Source organism: Lagopus leucura, unplaced genomic scaffold (genome assembly GCF_019238085.1).
Source record: "Lagopus leucura isolate 7727_CA_CO unplaced genomic scaffold, USGS_WTPT01 Super-Scaffold_806, whole genome shotgun sequence".
NCBI classification, from domain to species: domain Eukaryota; kingdom Metazoa; phylum Chordata; class Aves; order Galliformes; family Phasianidae; genus Lagopus; species Lagopus leucura.
The window spans coordinates 6826891-6846327 of record NW_024962260.1 but is presented as its reverse complement, the minus strand read 5'-3'; the positions used below and the strand labels follow the sequence as shown (position 1 = coordinate 6846327).

Sequence of the window (19437 nt, the reverse complement as noted above, 5' to 3'; positions counted from 1 at the left end):
ACTAAAGCAAAACTCTAGCAGTCCTAAGAAGTATGAATCAATCAGTATGACAGCTCTTTTAAAAGTAGGGTCTTTTTTTCTTTTTTTTCCCTTTTCTTTTTTCCCAGAGAGAATATGCAAAAAATACTTAGCATCAATTTAAAAAACAAACAAACAAACTTAATGTCTTCTAGAGTGGGTGAAGCTCTCTAAAAATATTTTTTTAATTAGGAAAAATTGAAAGTGCAGGCATTGCAGGGCTGCTCATGTGATATTTGGAGGAGAAGAGCACGTTATAGTAGGTTATATTAGGTGAGATGAGGTGCTTTGTGCTGATTCTTTCCTCCTGTTTTTAGAATGAAAAGATATTTGTTTTATAACTTTTGTTTCTGTATGCATCAACAGGCAAAACAATTCATATACTGATAGGCTTATGATGGATTTCAAGGTCTATTTGCAAAATAAGTGGAGTAATATGTGCCCAGTGCCTGTATGATTGGAATGACACAAGGAAAAGGCAAGATAATGCTCTGAGGAAAGTCCATTATCAATCACACGCTATATTCAGTGGAAAAATGTGCCATTCTATGAAAGACTGTAATGTAGTGAGTGGTGTTTTGGCAAAATATTTGTGCAGTTATGCAAATGATGGCCATTGCAGTGTGTAGGTCTGTGGCTTTACTACTTGCATTCTTGCTAAGAATTTGCATGCAGGATGGAAAACGTTTGGCACTGAACAAAAGATAATGATTCTAAAAGCAGATGCTTGAGGGCTAGGCTTTGATCTTGTCCTTTATCTGCAGTGACTCCCTCAGTATAAAGCCAGCATAAGAGAGAATTCTGTTATTTAACATTTTTAGAGGATTCCCTTGAAAAAAAGCAACTCTTTCAGCTCTTATTTTATTATTTTTTTGAAGATTTGCTAAACATCTTGTATTTTAAGGTGGAACTTCAGCGCATCTCCCTTTTCTTTCAGATTACATGTTACCTCATACATTTATTTTAAGGATATGCTCTTTCTGTATTAGGTGGACAGTGGCTCAGCTGTACTACTGGTGGCCAGTGAATATTTCCAAAACCTTGGAATGATTTGGGGTGATGGAGAGGCACACAGCTGCACATGCAGCTGTTTCTAAAAGTCTGACACCACACACTGATTTGGGCACGCAGTTATTTGAATTGCACCATAGCTGGATTGAAGCTGTGTGGCAGTGTTTGGTTGAATCTGAACTGCCAAGAAAAACTTGTAATACTGACACAAGACTTTTATCATCCTGGTCATACACCATTGACATCAAACGCTTCATATTTCAATTTAATCAAAGCTGGCAGGTGTACCTGGCAAGACATAGATTAAGAAAATGAATTAATAGTAGGATAGGAGTGAATGCAGATGTGGTGTAAAATGTATGGGAAGAAGACTGTTCAACCGTTCGTACTGCAACATATGATGCAGTTAAACCACCCAGATCTGTGTAAACTCAGCTCTGCCTTCTTAATGTTGGTCCAGGGACAAATAGAGTCAAGGAAAATGTTTTTATTGATGTTGGACTGTTATACCAGAGCCATGAATACCAAGGGAACTAGCACAAATTAAATCTGATTAATTTTTAAAACTGTTCATACAAATGCAGAGAACTTCTGGCATGGAGTTAAACTAGAAGCTGATCATCAGCTCTCAATTGTGAAAAAGAAGAAAACTTAATCGCTTCAGTTGTGTTTTGAAGTTTGCTTGTTGCAGGGAAGGACAATTTTCCCAGAACTGTGGAATTCTTACCACAGTAGTTATGGCAAACTCACAGTTGAGCCTCATATGCTTTAATTCTTATTTCAACTGTTCAAGTAGCTATAATATAAAGGCTTTAGATCTAGTTGAATCTGAATTTGAGAACCTTTGAAGTCATCCGTCTCAAGAAAACAAAAATTGTACAACTATGGGAGAAGTTGGTTTGCAACTTGAAGGCTTTTAGAGGTTTGAGATCCAGAAAATTAAACATCTAAAAAACTGTACAAGACCTCCTGTACTGATTAGCAACAATTGTCATTTCTTATGTTGAAGCAAAATGATAGCATCACTGCCTTTGTCTACTAAGGAGAAATGAGACCTAAAAGTGGTACGAAATCAATTACTTCTATGACTGTTGTCTTAAGTGTTATGCAATCAGGGGCTGCTTTGCATTCATAGCACATCCAGTCCCTCCTATCTGAATCAGCTCATTTATTCCAGCTGTTTCTCTAAACCTTTGTTTCTTCTGAAACTAAAATCTTTGATTGCAATAATAGTGCAATTTACTGCAAAACGCTTTTTCATCCCATGCTCTAAATTGGCAGCAGCAATATGTAATAATATTTTGAAGGTCATACATTTCAATTACACTCAAACTTACGCATAGGTTACAAATTGCTTTAATCAAGGATGTGTGAGGCAAATACATAGACTCTAGAAAACAGTTTCAGCTATTGAGTCATTCTTTATTTCTTAATAAATGCTTCTAAAAGCAATGAAATTGTTTTGCCTGAGATGACAGGACAGAAAACAAGGATGCTTTCTCTGGTGAAAAATATTGATTCACTCTTACAATATTTGGAATGATAGGATCAAGTAGTGGTGTCAGAGTGCAATGTAAACGTTTCCTTCATTAATCAGAATTGTGTTGAAGGAGAACTGTACTTGGGAATTTTCTGATTCCTGTCATGCAGTGGATCTGGGAAAGGGTGGGAATACATGCAGTGCTAAATTTCATCGTATTTTAAGCTCACAAATATGACAATAGATAGGCAACTTTTTCTAGTTACTTAAAAAAACTCCAAAATCTTTACGTTGTAATATATAATATTTTCAGAGTTAACCTGCCTGATTTATAATTCTTAAGATACTAAAACTCACTCCGTTTGTTCCAGCACTGTTAATATAGCATCTTGTTAATCAGTTGTACTTGCTGGATGCACACAAATTGTCTTTTTTGTTTTAAATGGGAAGGGGATCCTGCAGTCCTGAGCCCTTTAAGTTGACTGGAGTTGTTAATGTTCTTGAGGACTGGGAGAAATGTATGGCTTTGTTTGGTGGAGTCAAAGTCTTTAAGAACAGAACTAACTGAGATAACAAAAAGTAACAGATGCTTTTTAATGATGAATGTGCTCTTTTGCTGAACCTGAGAAAATGTATTGAGCTGCATAAAAATTTTAATAGGTTGAGTATCTGAGATCCAGGATAAAATGTTGGGAAGAAAACGTTCTTACATTTGCTAATTATGCTCTAGTGCACTCATTTGGTGCTGGAGGAATATGGTCAGGTTCCCGTTCTAGTTCATTTCAGTCAGTCGTCTTGCAGGGCCTCTTCTCTCCTTTGGTGCAGATGAGCAGTGTCAGAGATGTCAACTGATTTGTACAAGGAAACTGAGGCGTTGACAAGGATTATCCTTTAAGCCTCATTCCAGTTGTTTTAACTTTCAACTTTCAAAATCTCTTTTCTGCTTCTTCAAACATGTTTCCCTTTTGGCTAGCAAATGTTCACATTTCTTCATGGATATGAAACTGGGCTTCTCCAGAAGATAGCATTTGGAGCAGCTGTTCAAAAAATCAGTGGTGGTGATTAGAAAGAAGTAGAATTTGCAAGTATGTGAACATGAGTGCTGCAGCAAAGGAAACAAATGAGTGCAACAACAAAGGAAAAAAATGCCTGGCTAAATCTCTGGCCACACATCCTACCCACTAACTCTTCTGTGACTTCTGTTGCACAGTAATTCCAGGGTACAGAGCAGCTCACTTTGTATCCTGGCAGTCGTTTGGGTTGAGAAAGAATAGGAATCTGTAGATGTTATGAAATTCTGCAATGAATTTTTGATCAACTCTTAGGTAGTCTTAAAGTCGGAGGCAATATTACTGGGAAAATCGTTTTGTAAAATCAGTCACTGCCAAAACAGTGATGAATGTTGCACAGGTTTAACTCTCCTATTTTCTTGAGCCGTCAGTGTGCAGTCAGAGGAAATACTTGGGTTTTACTGTGTCTGTTTCCAGAGATATGATAACGATGGCAGAGTAGGCTGTATGCCTTTCACTTTTGGGAATGACTGTTTGTTTCAAAGTCTTTATACCTCCTAATGTGTACAGAAGAAAGAAAATGCCATTATTTTTCAGAACAGCAGATGATGTCTGCTACTGAAAATGTGCTTCTCAGAAAAGCAGATTGCTTTGGTGGACAGCAATACACTGTAATAAAGTTGCATGGACAGTATATTGTAGATTTGTATGCAAAGTATTTTGTGGTTTGAGAAGGAGGAAAATATGTATTCCCAATAAATAATTATTTATTAGAGATATTTGTGAAATATGATCCACTTACTGAGAAATTGCACAAAATTTTCCATTTATTTAATCCTTTTTGAAATCAGATTCAATTGATTAAGATTCAATAGCATCAGAGAGAATCTCCTGAATAAGGATGTGACTTTAAATACCCCTTCTGTTCTGAAATGCCCTATTGCAACACGGATTTCTTTTTCATCAGGTGCCCAAGTAGATTCCCATATATTTATTTCAGAAATTATTTGTCTTAAAATGATTTCACGCGTTATTTTATATCCTTTTGGTTCCTTTTTTGTGCTTAACAACTGGCAAACATTACTCTGAGCGCCCTTACCGAATCAAGTAGAATTTTTTCAGAATGAAAAGTAGAATACTTCGATACTGAATACTGTTAAGTACTGATTTGACACCAGAAACTGTTGTCTGCCAATGGGTTTGCTGGGAGCTGCGGGAGCTCGCTGGAACAATTCCTGCTGATTGCGCATGAAATCCAGCTGAGGCCGACAAATGCTGGATGGTCCAGCTGGTAAATGATTTCAGGGGTGTGGAGAATGGAAACGTCGCTGACAGCTGTTTAAGATCAATCAATACAGGAAGAATATCTTCCTCTGTTTCAAGTGGATTCTCTTTCACCAAGATCAAACACTACTTATAGATATTCCATAATCTAAGAAGGTGGAGAAGTTCAATAAATCATTTTCCTGCTCACTCAGTGGAAGTTCAGATGAACAGATACGTTCTTTTCCATCTATTTTATCTTTTAATGTTAAAATTCTTGCTTAGTTAGGAATCTTTAGACATTAGTGTTCTTGCCAAATTCAAATTTTACTTCTCAGCATTTTTAGTGTTGATCTTTAGTTCAAAAATAGCTTTATATTCGCTTTAAGCTTCTGAAGTTTTCTGTTTAGGAGTTCGGTCAAGCAGCTGGATCAGTCAGTTTCTTCTGTTTTTCTTAAGGTCTTTTAAAAAAAAAAATTACCTACAAAATCTTGGGGTTGGAGCATTTGCATTCATAAGCAGTACTTATTATGCTGAAATCTGATATGTGTAGTAGCAAATTATTTGCCAAAATTAACAATTGTCATGTCAAGTCTTTTGATTTGACCATTTTATAGTCAGAACAAAACAGAATTGCTAGAGATTGAATGATGCATTGTGCTTTCTTCTGAAATCTTAAGTATATTGAGCATGACAGGCATTTTCTCTAAGAATCCAAGAGCTCAAGTGCTTTTTGGAATACTGAAGACTCTAAGGCCTTTCAGCACTGCTCTCTTTCAAGAACAGTTACCTAGTGAATTGTAAAGTATCTCTAAAGTGATCTCTTAATGAACTGGCAATATTTTGGCATGATTTTTCCGTGTATACATCCATTTTCCTTGGGAAAGATTCACACTTTTATTTCATACAACCCAAAAAAGTAATTTCCCAAGCCTAAATTATTTTTCCTTCTGCAAAAGCCGTGGTTTACATTGGTTTCAATTAGATAGTAAAAATATGCATTACAGGAAGGAGTAGCTGTGATTTGTTTCAATTCCACTGACCATTTTCAGCTGAGATGTAATGCATTGTGTAAAATAGTAATGAAAATTTTCTCCCTTTTCTGTCCTGTGCTTCAAGCCAGACACCTGAGGCTCACTGAAAGATGAATAACCTCTTTTTCTTGCCCAAAGGCATAGCATCAATAACATCAGCTTTCCTCATGGCCGATGTCTGTTTTCTTGGTTGACAATTGTCCCTTTTGAGGTAATCAGTAGCAGCATTCATAGGATTGTATGCATATATTTGTAAATAACCTTCATTTTTGAGTTATGCTTTTGGGCTGTATGCTGGTATATGTGCTGGACGTAGGGCACATACTTGGGCAATTGATTGCAGTTAAAAATTCAAAGAAAACTTGATGCTGAAATGGCATTGTGGCACGTAGCTTTAGCCTGTATTGTGTCTGTATAGAACAAACAGCTTGCATGCAGACTTACACCAGGAGCAAAATGCTTGACTTTAATGGAGGTATTCACCCAAAGCTACCCAATCCCTTTTTTTTTAAATGGGAGTCAATTGAATCTTACAGCACTGTTGGGTTGGTATTATTAAACCTGATGTATTATTACTGATGAAAAACCTCAGGCAGAGAACATGTTATTTTTTCCAGTTCCATTATTTTGAGAAGCAGATCCATAAATAATACATAAACTCATGGCTACTTGTCCTCTCCTCAAGCTATTTCTTCTACCCTTGCAGATGTATGATTTCTTTAAAGGTTAGTAGGACAACATCACAAAAGAAACACTTTGACCCTAGGAAATATAACTGAAATCATTTCTAAATTGTCGTGACCTTGTAACTTCAGCTTCTACTGATAGAAGTCTATTTTTTCTGAAGATCATGAGTGAAATATCGTTCTCATACCACAAAGAAATCTCAGTTCTTGGTACCAATACGTGGCAAAGCAAGGCACTAGACAATTTTCTGAAAACTTGCCAGCACCAGTCAGAGAAATTCTGGATGGAGTTTAGCAGTGTGACATCGGTGTTGCCTAGGAATTGCCATGTAATCGGGCACTTGGCACTCCCTGATGGGCTTCAAATATCTAAACTATTATTTTCTTTCTGTCAAGTAGGTTGATACGTAAGTTAAATATTGGGATTCATGATCTAAGTTATCTTACAGCTCTCCACATTTTTAATAGTTAACTTCACCTGTTACATCCCAACCAGAACTCCTCGTTGCTGAACACTAAGGTAGCTGGTTTGCTAATCCCATAAAGCTTGGTTCATAGCAGGAAGGCAGCACTTCTTCCCTGGGTGTGAAGGGTTTTGAAGAGCCGATGTCCCTCTGTCCTATGGAACAGGCTTTCCTGCGCAGTGCAAATTTTACTCAAAGCACAGTTTTCAATTTCATTTCTCTCACTCTGAGCCTTACTGCAGCTGCCTACTGATTTTCTAGTTGGATAAAGCAGAATTCTATTTCAAATTAAACTGAATTTTCACTGAGCTTTCACCACTGAGTCAACACCATTTTCCATGTAAATACTAGTCTGAACCTGGACACTATCTTAGAATTATTCCTGAAAGAAATTATGTGGCATATTTTATAGTGAGAGCCATTCATAAAAGATTTTCACGTTGTTCATTTCGGAAAATTTAGTTTATGAAATGATTTTCTAATGGATACACTACGGATTTTTTGCTGGTAAGATTGATTGCTCTTTTAGTTTTTAGGATACTGGATATGTGGATGCTATCAGAATGGCAATGGAATGCTGGATCTTTATGGCTTCAAAGTTAATACTTTGACTGATGAAACAAGAAACCACAGAAGCCATATTTTAAAATGATGGATACAGAGTCAATACTTCTGGCTATATGAAAATTGCTCTGGCAGAATGAAGGAGATTCTTTACTGGTTAGTGGTTAATGTGTGCTCGGACGTGGCATAGGAACATCTGTAATGTATCTAGGAGTTTCTTCTGTGTCCATCATATGTGTAAGAGTAGAGAATGTTTTCCCTGTATTGCTGTACAGATCACTCTCTCCCACTGCCCCTCTCTCATTTGCTTTAATTTATTTTCTTAAGCTATGGGTTAGAAACAGCAGAAACAGACAAAAAACAAACCCACTTCATTTTTTGTCTAATGATAGCTGTCTTCCCCAAGAACTTTGTCTAAGACTTGCAGGAATTATTTCTTTGTATGAATTACAAGTATGTTTATAGCCAATGCTGATCAGGGTATATTCAGAAAAACAATGAACAAAACATTTTCAGACTGTTAGGCATTAATTAATTCATTCCAAACAATACATTTAGGAAGGGAAAGACCATAAAATGTTTCACATGGAAATCAAAAGTGATACATAATATATGCAATTTGCTCTTTGCAAGCATTGGTGGAGAAGGTAAATATTGCATGAAAAGGAAGCGTCTGTAACAACAGTAATTCCTTAAGTTCACTTTCAGAACCAATTTGTTTTCATTGTTTGCTGAAAACGTATTGCTGTGATTATTTATTTACATCTGGCTATTTATGCAATTAATTATTTGAATCCAGAATTGGTAATTCAAATAAATGCTCACTGTCCATCAACTCACTGTCAATCAAACACCTAGGCAGAAGAGGAACTTTGGCACTTAGCTAGCATATACTATAGCTAGTTTGCTATATGGCCTTACGTCTTGTTTAAAGCCACTTGGAATCAATGATTCATGGCTATGGATTTCCAGGGAAAGACATATTGGATTGCAGCCTGAATAGTAGATGTGAAGCTGGTCTGTCTCAAACTGTGTGGCTATGGACTTCACTGGTTCCCTGAAACCACTGCTGGAAAAGAGTGTCTGCAGCTTAGGAAAACAGTGAGTAAGTCAGCTGTCCACAGCAGTGGAGTAACCTGTTGTGTCCAAGTGCAGTTTCTCTAGGACTTGAAGCTGGCAGACAGAAACTTTGTTTAACAGTATCAGAAAACTCAGAGTAAAATCAAAACCTTCCCTCTGCAGAGATCCCAGTGAAGCTACCTTAATTGTGGAGGATTCTTTGCCTTTAAAAGTAGAAAAATAGAAATCTACCAACTTACTGTGTACAGATGTCAAGCTATACATATATATTTCCTTGGATTGGAAAATTAAATTGAACCAGTGGTATAATTTAATACTTTTTTTTTTTTAATTTACATTACTAATACATTAGGTTGTAGAAGATAATTTAATGACATCATTTGAAAGCTAGGTATTAATTAAATGCTCTCTAAATGCAATAAGGAATCAGGGTTACATTCAAAATTATGATGTTTACTGAACATTTATTGATGGTACAAGGTGACCAAAGAACTGTAATCCATCTATTACTGTATTTGGTTGAACTGCTGATTAATGAAACAACTGATGAAGTGGAAAGGAAGATTACTTCATAGAGCCTGATCAGGAAACAGATGAGATTGAAAATGTGTTTCAGGTGCTTTACCATCTGTACTGTGACTCCTCACAAGCAGAGAACAAAATGGCTGGGCTCTGTAGAGACCTCTGTAGAGACTGGCACAGTGTTATTTCACTAGGAAATTAGGAATAACTGTAAGACAATCCAGTTCAAAGTCTGAGGCAGACCAGGATCTATTCTGTGGAAAATGAAGCTGCCACTGATTTATATCTCATGATTAAACATTACACTTTTTAGTGTATGAGCTTGCATTTAAGAGTTGTCTTTCAGGTACTGAGGCACTGCAGGTTGTTGTAGTACCAGTATATTTTCTCAGTTCATACTCAATTGGCTGCAAGTGTTACAAAACAAATTTAAGATTTCTGGTTTTAATAAATATTTAACTCTTGTATCCCATCTGTGTGAATAGACACCTTGCACTTCTAGAGTGTTGTTGCATCAGTTTCTAATATCCGTGCTGGCTTTGTAAGACTATCAAAATTAGCAGCATGAACTCATCTTGAAGATAGGATTTATCCCTAGGTTACTTTGATCTCTCTATCCTTCTTCCCTCTATCTAGTATCCCCCCCTTTTTTTTTTCTTGGTGACAGATTCTCTCTGCTTTACCTCAGCCAATAGGAAGCTAGCCACTGTTCTTCTCGTTGGTACTTGGCATCAAAAGATGGTATTTTCCATTGCTATTGCTCTTGTCTTGTATATATCAAGTAAGAGCAGTGTGTTCGGTGGCGCTGCCATGGCTTACATGCATCTTTAGGCAGCACTGTAAGGATCTAATTTCCTGCATTATAAAAGGGTTTTGTGGACATGAAAGTTCTTACAATAAAAATTGACTTTATTATCTTATTATCACTGGGTGTATTATTTGTCTGTTTTGAATTTCTGAAGAGGAGATTGCTGTGTTTTCCAGTTTCTTTCAGAGGATGGAAAACCCCAGAAAGCTACAGCTTGAAAAGATGACTTTCAAAAAAGATGTACAGTTCTGTTAGTATTTTGGGGAAGCTGGAAGTTACATCTCATCTCTAAAAGCTAAGCTTATAAAAGCTTATAGCTTTTAGTTTATGCTATCACTAACCTATAAAGAACAGAGCTGTTTACGTTTGTCCTAAAATTATAATTTTGTTTTATTTGGTTTTGTTCCAAAGGTCTGAGTTAGAACACACATTTTCGTTGTTTGCTGAAAACGTATTGCTGTGATTATTTATTTACATCTGCCTATTTATGCAATTAATTATTTGAATTTCTCTGATTTACACATATCCCACCTGCATTGCCAATTATCTGAAAACTTTTTTTGTAGTGGATTAAATGGTCACAGGATCTGCCGTGCTGTGACATCCAGCATAGAAAAATAGAAAAAGCAAAGAAAGTATATAGAAAATAAAAGCTACAGGACTTCTCGTAATTGAAGGACAGATATTTATGTATTCATTTATTTATTTCTTTAGGGATTTTGTAATATTGAGGATCTCATTTTTTATGACGACAGGGGACAAGTTTTCTCAAATCTTCAGTAGACATTGGCTGTATGAGTCTCCCTCCATCCATTTATGCATTTTACATTTTCCCCAATTATTTTTTGCTCTGAAATGAGCAAGTTCCACAGGAAAAAAAAATAAGTTTTAATGATGGAGTGTGGCAAGTGGAAAATAAAGTGGCAGAAGCCCAGCAAAGGTTTAAATGTTCCACAAATTAACTTTGTTAGCAAACATTGGGTAAGACGTGTTTTCTCTTGAGCAGTGCTCAAAGGCCTGGTAGTGCTATTGAAAACAAATAACTTCTTCCATAGGTCATGAAGAACTGAACAGCAGAAAGCTGCCGTTGAGCCCCAAAGTCAATTGCGTATCTAACCGAAAAGCAGCACGTGGGTTTCCACCAGGTGTTGTTATTGCAGGCAGGTTGGTCACAGCAGCCTTGGCTCATTTCTGCTGCCTGCCAGGTGTCGCACTGAGGTATCGCGTCCTTTAAGTGACAGCAGAACAGCCCTGTTAAACACAGAGGACGACATAAATGTTCTCAGAATGCTTAAGAGTGAATTTTCTCCTTTCTGCAGACTTTTAACACAGTTTAGTACAAAAGGTTAATTGTGAGATAAGCTCCTGTCTTCCTGTTTTGCCTTTGCAGCTCTTGTAAAAACAGACGATAGGAAATAATTGCAATGATCTTTAGACCTCAATTTTAAAGATTTCATTAAACTTCAGACAATGCAATTGCTTCTAAGCTTGTTCTTAATATGCATTGTCAAGCAGATATTAATCTGCTTGTAGAGCAATGCATCTGATAGAAGGTGGCTACTATGTGTTACTTCTCCAGCACACTAAAGGAAGAATGTATCCCATTAATGGTTTTCTTGAAAATCTGCTGAATAATGAATATCCAGATACAAACTATGGAATGTAAGTTGAAAGGTGTATAAAATAACAGACCACTTTCCAGTGATTTGAAATGCTCTTACAGAATGCTCTTTCTAAAATACGGTACTTAACTTGCAGTGATCCACAATTAAAGTGATTTACAGGAAAAGATCTTTGCAGTTAGAATTGCACTGGTGGAATTGGATCAACCTTGTTGTTAATTTTGGTTACGTTTAATAGTCAGGGAGAGCATTTCTGAACTCCTTGCTAGCTCTGTGCTTCAATGATGATGCCCCCAGATATTCAGACTTTCTAACAGAATACCATACATCTCGATCTTCTTTTTCTCTTCTGTGTTCTTTGAAAGAAGCCTGGTTACTAATCTGTGTTTCCAGCGGAGACACACATCTTCTATTTCTTACTGTTTATTTATTTATCAAGGAGCAATTATTTCCCCATTTTCTGAATTTAGTAGAACATTACAACATTCATTAAAAATAAACAATGTTTTAAAGTGCAAAATGCAATATGGTTTTTTCTTTCCTATGTTGATTTTTTTTTTCCACGGAAGGATAAATGTATTGTCAAATTATAACAGAAATTGATTAATTATGCCACCATTCAGGAAAACCATCATTTTTTAATAGAAATGTCTGAGCTCGATACAGAAGGAAAAGAAGATAAATGTGTTTGTAATTTTATTTATTTCTTTTTGCAAAGAAAATTAAATGTCTTCAAAACTAATGTATTTTCTTTCTGTTTTAAGTTGATATTAAAAGTGCATGTCTCAGGAAAAAATACACCAAGTACACCACTGTAATAATTGTATTGATCAGGCTGTTCTGCCATACGGTGGAATTGTCCTGTACTGATGCCCCTTTGTAGAATAATTTTCTACCCATTCTACTAGAAAATGACGTTAGCTCGAAGTTTAAAATATACTTGAAATACACAGCTGGCAAGGAATTGGAAATGCTAAGAGTCAACAGCAGCTCCTGCAACAGTTAGACCTTCAGTGAAGTGAGAAAGTATAAAAATAAAATCTGATTTTGGAGGACAGAAGAGGCTCAGTACTGTTTTGCTTCAGTATCACTGCATCACCTTGTTTGGTGGTGCTGGTCATGTTTTTTAAAAGGGACAAACCACCAGAAAAATGTAATTCTCAGACAATTGGTGAAAAGAAGCCATTGTGCTTCTTCACCTGTGTATTGCCACAGCACTGCTTGGTCAGACGTTTCTTCATGCTCAAGGGATGCTTCAGACAAAAAGCACTCAATGCAGTTCTAACTGACAGGGGCTGGAAGTACAGTTAGCACTGTAACCATGGCAAAAAGCTCTGTGTGCACACAATATAGGTACTGACAGAGTTTTGGCACGTAAAGCATTGCAGTTTCTTCAGGTAGATAGACTAAATCATACGGCATTCTGTGAAACTCATCTGTTATGTTTAAAACAATACATGCTGTGCCTTAAGCAGCTTTCTCTTTTTTGCTCTGCGTAAGGCTTTGTTTTCAATACTTCTGTTCAGTCTGGTTTTCCTTCCATTATGTGGTACTCTGCTATTCAGTTCTTCTGAATATTGTTTACAAACAAAGCCAGACAATAATTGATATGGAAATGCAAATACAGTAAAAGCAATCTGCCTCCATTGCATTAAGACACGTAGAAAATAAGTGTTTTGTACCATTCTGTTCCCTGCATGTGCACACAAAATAAATAGTCTATTGCTAAATACTTTTTCCATCTCATAACGGGCCATTAGTGAGCTGTCTGTGGTGCAGTAACAGTCACAAGCAAACAGCTACCACCAGCTAACAGGCACTGCTCCCATTTGGAATTAGACAGGAGGAAAAGTTTTGACTGACTTCACACTCGCTCTGTATCCACAGCCACTGGCTTCTAGGGAGCCATCCTGTGGTTCTTACCAACTGAGGGAGAAGAAAATCAGACTAAAATACAGTTTCAGAGCATTATAATGGAATACACGATATAAATAGAGTAGGACGTGCTGCAGATGCTGTCATAGCAGCTGTGCAGTGCCTAGGCCTTTAAAGCCTGCTTAAATTTTTTTGAAGAAGTCAGTCTTTCATTTGGAGAATGCTTGTTCAGTGGAAACTTGGTTCCTATGCAAAATAGAAAGTAGCTTTGCGCTTTCCTTCATCACTTGATGCTACAGTTTTGAAAATGAAACATTTCTGCAGGATGGAAACTTTGGAAATTAGTGTCTGTCCTTTCACAAAACTGCCATGAATTTTGACAGAGAGTAATCAGCAGGCTCCAAATGGAGCTGTAGATTGAACATGAGATTGGCGGAGCAGTTCTAAGGGAGAGAAGTGCGTTGAGGTTTAGCTTGAAACAGCCAATCAGCATTACAAATCAGAGCGATGGTGCATTGGCAGAGCTGTGCACTGGGAGCATGATCTGGGTGTTTATCCTTCTGAACAAGTAAAACCTCACAAACATTCCCTGAGTGATTCAGACCAGTAAATGTACTGTACTCAGAGCCTAAGATAGAAATTATTGCCTGTATTTTCATCTAATTTGTGATGCGTGATGGTGATTTGTATCTTGCACTGAAATCTTACGGATTGCACAGAAATAAGAAGCAGAGCACAGAACAGAATGACACAGGATGAATTAGATTCTGAACATATGGTTAAAGCTATTAGCAGTTCCTTTTAAATCAGCAGGACTGGGCCATTTATTCCTTTTGTGTTTTGAGAAGAAATGCATGTTTTGACTTTATACTTGTTTGGCATTTTCCAAGCATTATTATAATAGACATTTCCCTGGTTGAGCTAGTTTACAACTTGCCAAAAAATATTTTCTTAGATCAACACAGATTTCTGCCATTCACTTATTGGTAACATTTTTTGTCTTTATCCTTTTCTTGCACATTCTCAATAGGCTGAGAACCAATCTGTCAGCATGGCTCTTCTTGCTGCAGGGGCATGGTGTGCTGCAGCAAGGAAGACACTTGTAGGTCCAGGAGGTGACATGTCACACTGTGTCTTGATCAGCTTTAGGAATCTGGTGGAAGTCACAGACACATAATCTGTCAGTTCTGTGATCCACACAGAAACAATATTGATAACATAATGTTTTTCTGGTCAACAACAAAACCGTCTAACAACAAAAATTCTGTGCATCTTGCTCTGGACACTTGTGTCTCACTGAAGGAGAAAATTATTTAATTTTTACGCTACTGATTTCCATGATCTCATTTCTAATGAACAAGTTGAATAATTTTCCTTCCTAAAATGGTACTTTATTTCTGAGATGGAGCATCACCATTCCAATCTTTATCCCTCCCCCACAAGTCACACATAGCAAAGGATGTTAGAAGATATTTTTGCTCTAGCTGGGACAGAATATGCTTGCAGTACTCCTAGATAAATGAAGGACCAGACAATAGCATATTGAAGAGCACCGTGCAATGATTTGCTTAAAAAAGAACAATTTCATTCCAATGTGCAAGAAGGAGAATGATAATCCAGTAGTATGAATATGGGAGTTGGAAAATCTGGGTTTAACTTTCTGCCTCACCATCTCTGCCTCCATGACATCTGATTCAGCAATGGATTCTGCTGAGTCTCTGCTCCCCTTCTACAGAACAGTGGCAAAAACAGAAGATCTAGTATGGAGATCAGAGATGGGCTGACACAGCATGTGCTCATCATTCCCAGCACTCACACTTCTAGAATTCCTTGTGCACAAATCCTCTTACTGCAGGTAGCTTCACTTCATCCTGGTATTTGTGCGCTTTTGCATAAAAGATCGTTGCAACAGTGAAATGGGAGATGGTGGAAATTTTAAGCCAATCAATCCTGAATATATATATATTTAAATTAACATTAAATTTCATTTGTTCATAACGTGACAAATTGTAAGCACAGGATAAAGATTCTGAAGTACTTTAGATTTCATTAGGTGTTGATGTATATTAATATGTACACAGCAGGTCAAATTTTAAATTTGTGTCACAGCTGCACTGGCATTTCTGGAGCTATAATACATACTTAGCACAGCTGACAGCTTGGGATTTCAGGTAATAGATTTCAAAGTAGCTGACAGAGATTTATTTTATTATCTCCTGCCTTTATCAATATTTAATGAAAGTAGCATTTACCTTAAAAATGCATCACTTTTTAGCAGAAGCTATTTATAATTTTATTTAAAAGTAAAACGTAGAGACCATTCTTGGAAGAGAATAAGAGTATATAAGTCTTTTAAATTGTAGTCTTTTTTTCTGCTTTGTACAGAAAAAAGTGTTAAAAATTCCATTCATTTCCTAATCTCTTAAAATAGCCCTAGAATCTCAATCCTCGAAACTGACAAACAGGTTCTGATGAATCTCTACACAAATGCTATTCTTTAGAGTCTGACATGGGTAGCAATTCATGCCATTTTCTCACCATTCTCTGTACACTCACTTGTGCTGGCTGTACCATCTCTGCATATTGCAAAAAAACCCAGAAGGCACTTAGGAGTTGTGAGGATTTGGCAGCCTAACTGGGCAGTGGCATTTTAACATTCCTGCTGGATCTGATTTCGACATGAATAACATGGGACAGCAATCACTGCTGCCAGAACAAAGGAAGGCAGGAGGGCGCTGCGTGTCAGGGCAGTGCCTCTTGCTGCAGCAGCGCCCAGGCTGGCTCCCAGGCATGCACATCTCCTCTGCAGTGCTGGAGGGGCTCCTCTTCCTCCATTCATTAATTGATGTGTCTGCACTGAAACTGGGGCTCAGTACTGGGAGAAAGATGACCTCTGCCATGCTGACGATCACTTTAGAACTTAAGGGAATGAATGGGATGAGGTTTGCCAGAAAATATTTTGTCTTCTTGACAAGTAAACACTTTAGTGTTTCTTTCAAATGGTAATAAAAATGGAATGGCTTAAAGAAAAAAGAAAAATCAAAAAGACATGTTTTGTATTTCAGATGTTTGCTGGCAGATCTTGAGGTGGTGTAAATCAACTCTGCTCCATTAAGTCAGCAGACTTCTGCTGATTTATACCACAAAGGATTTGTACCTTTTATGCTTGGTCCCATGGAAGGAATGCTTTACTTGGAAATATACAATTTCTGAAAAGACAGAATTTTAACCAAAATGGAAAAAAAAAGAGGAAAGAAAAAAAAGAATAAAAAAGGTGTATTGGTTGTTACTAAGGATGTAAATGCATGTGTACAAATGTATCCATTAAGGGGAGAAAGAGAATACTATGCACATAGGTTGTACTGGTTAGGGTTTATCTGCAAGTGCCCACTCAGCCCTAGCTATTTATTGGAAAATGGCTCTCTGTGATTAGTGGGAGGTCACTTTCCTGACACAGCTCTTATGAGAGGCTTAAGACTCAGTGCAGTGAATTTACAAAATGAGCTGTTGGCAGATTGGAGTAAATGTGCCCAAAGGTAATGGTGCTGGACATGCTGGTTGCTGCGTGAATGCTTTTTGCATGGACTGACCTGATACAAGACACAAGTCTAAGTAACAAACAAAACATAAGCTGCTGTAAATGGAGAATTGCATTTCCCTTGATATTTCAGATTCATGTAGCAGCTTTGGAATACGGTGGGCTATGAATCTAGAAAGACAGAGGCATGATCTTATGATTGCAAGTAATTAAAATTGCTGTTGTCCTATGGGAAGACAATACCAATTGTATTCTGTTTTGGTTTGCATTTGAGTGCAAAGGAGGACTAGGTCAATGTCTTTATTACATTTGGGGAAGTGACAACCTAAGTAGTCAGTAATCTGTTATTTCTAATCATTTGACCCTCTAGGACTAGTGCATTTAGCATTATTTCATTAGACTTTAAAGTTTCATTTATTGTAAGCAAAACATAGAAAAAAAAATAGTCAAAACATTGTCTCTCATAAACTATTAGAAAAAAATATTAAATATACCTGTAACAGCAGCTTCTCTACAGTGGAAAAATATTAAATCTTAGGTGATAGTGTGAGAGAGGATAATTTCTGCCACGTCAAATGAACAAAATGCTGAATTCATTTCAACTCCAAACTATTTGTAGACCTTAATGGCTGTTTTTCATACCATAACTATCTTAACACATCAGAAAAAGAGTTCTGTGTTCTAAACCAAGTTCTCAAAGAGTTTAGTTTGAACTTAAAAGTCAGCTAGGGAGGCTTTCATTTTCCTTTGGCATTTATGGCATTGACCATTCCATGGCAGTACTGATCACGCAGAATAGGTCATCGATGAATAAGTATATTTATTATATTTATTTACAATATCAGTACACTTATTATTGATATTATTTGTTCATATTGCAGTACTGCCTGCAGACCCACATCAGAATAAAGATAATCCTTGTGCATGGCCTCGTTCAGTTACAGACACAGACTAAGTCTTACGCCCTGCTCTCAAGGTAAGTACAGTTTGAATAGTTGTGATAGGTAAGAAGTGGAGAATGAAGCTAAATTGTTTAGGGCTTGCAAATACACATCGAGAATGATTGCTCAGGGTCAGTGCCCTGGTACACGTGCCATTGCCTTCTTCTCATTCCATGTTGCTTCCATTGTAGCTCATGTCTACAAGAGCAGCCTTCTTTATTATAGACCAGTCTTTCTCATTGTGCTCTTTCGCTATGCAGTCTCCTAGGTGATTGGGAAGACTAATTAAGTTTTGCTAATATTAAAAGAAAAGGCCATTATATACCTTGGAGAGGAAATGCTATACAAGGGTCGAGTATTATAATGATGGTTATTAATAAGTATTTCAGACTATCTGCTCTATTGACAACCTATTTGCAATTATTAATTTATATGAATATTCATAAAGACTGTAGATATATAAAGTAGGATACTTGGCAACATTTATGCAATTAAATGCACATTTAAATTCTGCTGGTAGTTCTGGAAATTAAAATCTTCAGACTGATGAGAAGAAGGCTAGGGTCTATTAATCCCCACCATCTATACATCTATGCCTGTAACCTTCTGTCCTCTCAAGATGTTTCAAAGGTGTTCCTCTGTGCCCTTGAAGTAAAAAATAATTCAGACTCTTTTATCATATTATAAAATGACACAACTTGTTTAAAAATGAATATGTATCAGTATTATTTACATCAATATCCACATTAATGTCTTTATCTCTAAAATGTAAAAGTGCTATTTTTCATGCAATCAGAGCAATCAATAGCTTTTCACTGTAAAGAAAATTATCCTGTTTGGACAAACTAAAAAGAGTAAAGAGAGATCAGGACTCCACTTTTTTGATGGATATAAATTTCAAGACATATAAAGATCAATGATTATTCCTTATTTTCTGAAAGAGACAAAAATTAGGTTTCTCTAGAGTTACTTCTTAGCTAATTGGCACATTTCTTCTTTTCAACCTTGGCTCGGGGCTGCAGGAGGTGGTGATTGTTCCTGGTCTCTTACTGCACCATGAGAAAAGTAATCAGAAACTAACTTCAGTTTCCCTCTTTGCCATTATCATGAAATAAAAAATCAGGCTGTCTGCATGCTACATTTCTGAACTTTTCTTATTTTTCATATATTTTAAGGAAATTACAGACTTACAATAGAATTTTTGCCCAAATGAAATACTGCACTTGTTGAAATTTTGTTTGTATTTTACATCCATTGTCAGGAAAGAGAAAAGAAAGGTAGCAGTAAAAGCTGCCTTCAGATGTTCCTGTCTAATGTGTTTGAACAGACAGCACTCCTGCATTCATGTGAAGTATCCTCCAGAGTGGCTGCTCACCCTTTGCGTAGCCCTGAGAGTCCATTTATTTCACACATCAATTACACACTTGACATTTTAACACCGTGTCTCTGATTTTAATGGGTTTTAGCAACAGCATTATGATTAGAGAGAAATGTTTCGTTCAGGAAAGGAGACACCAATCT

At 36.8% G+C, this 19437-nt stretch overlaps 1 long non-coding RNA gene across 1 annotated transcript in view; it reads left to right on the top strand.

The window, feature by feature from the left end:
• LOC122176674 overlaps window positions 1-17874 on the top strand; it is a 72333-nt gene extending 54459 nt beyond the window's left edge. The window contains exon 3 of the long non-coding RNA XR_006177807.1: window positions 17857-17874. This is a non-coding gene — a long non-coding RNA (uncharacterized LOC122176674). The remainder of the gene's footprint in view (window positions 1-17856) is intronic.
• Window positions 17875-19437: the final 1563 nt, after the last annotated feature.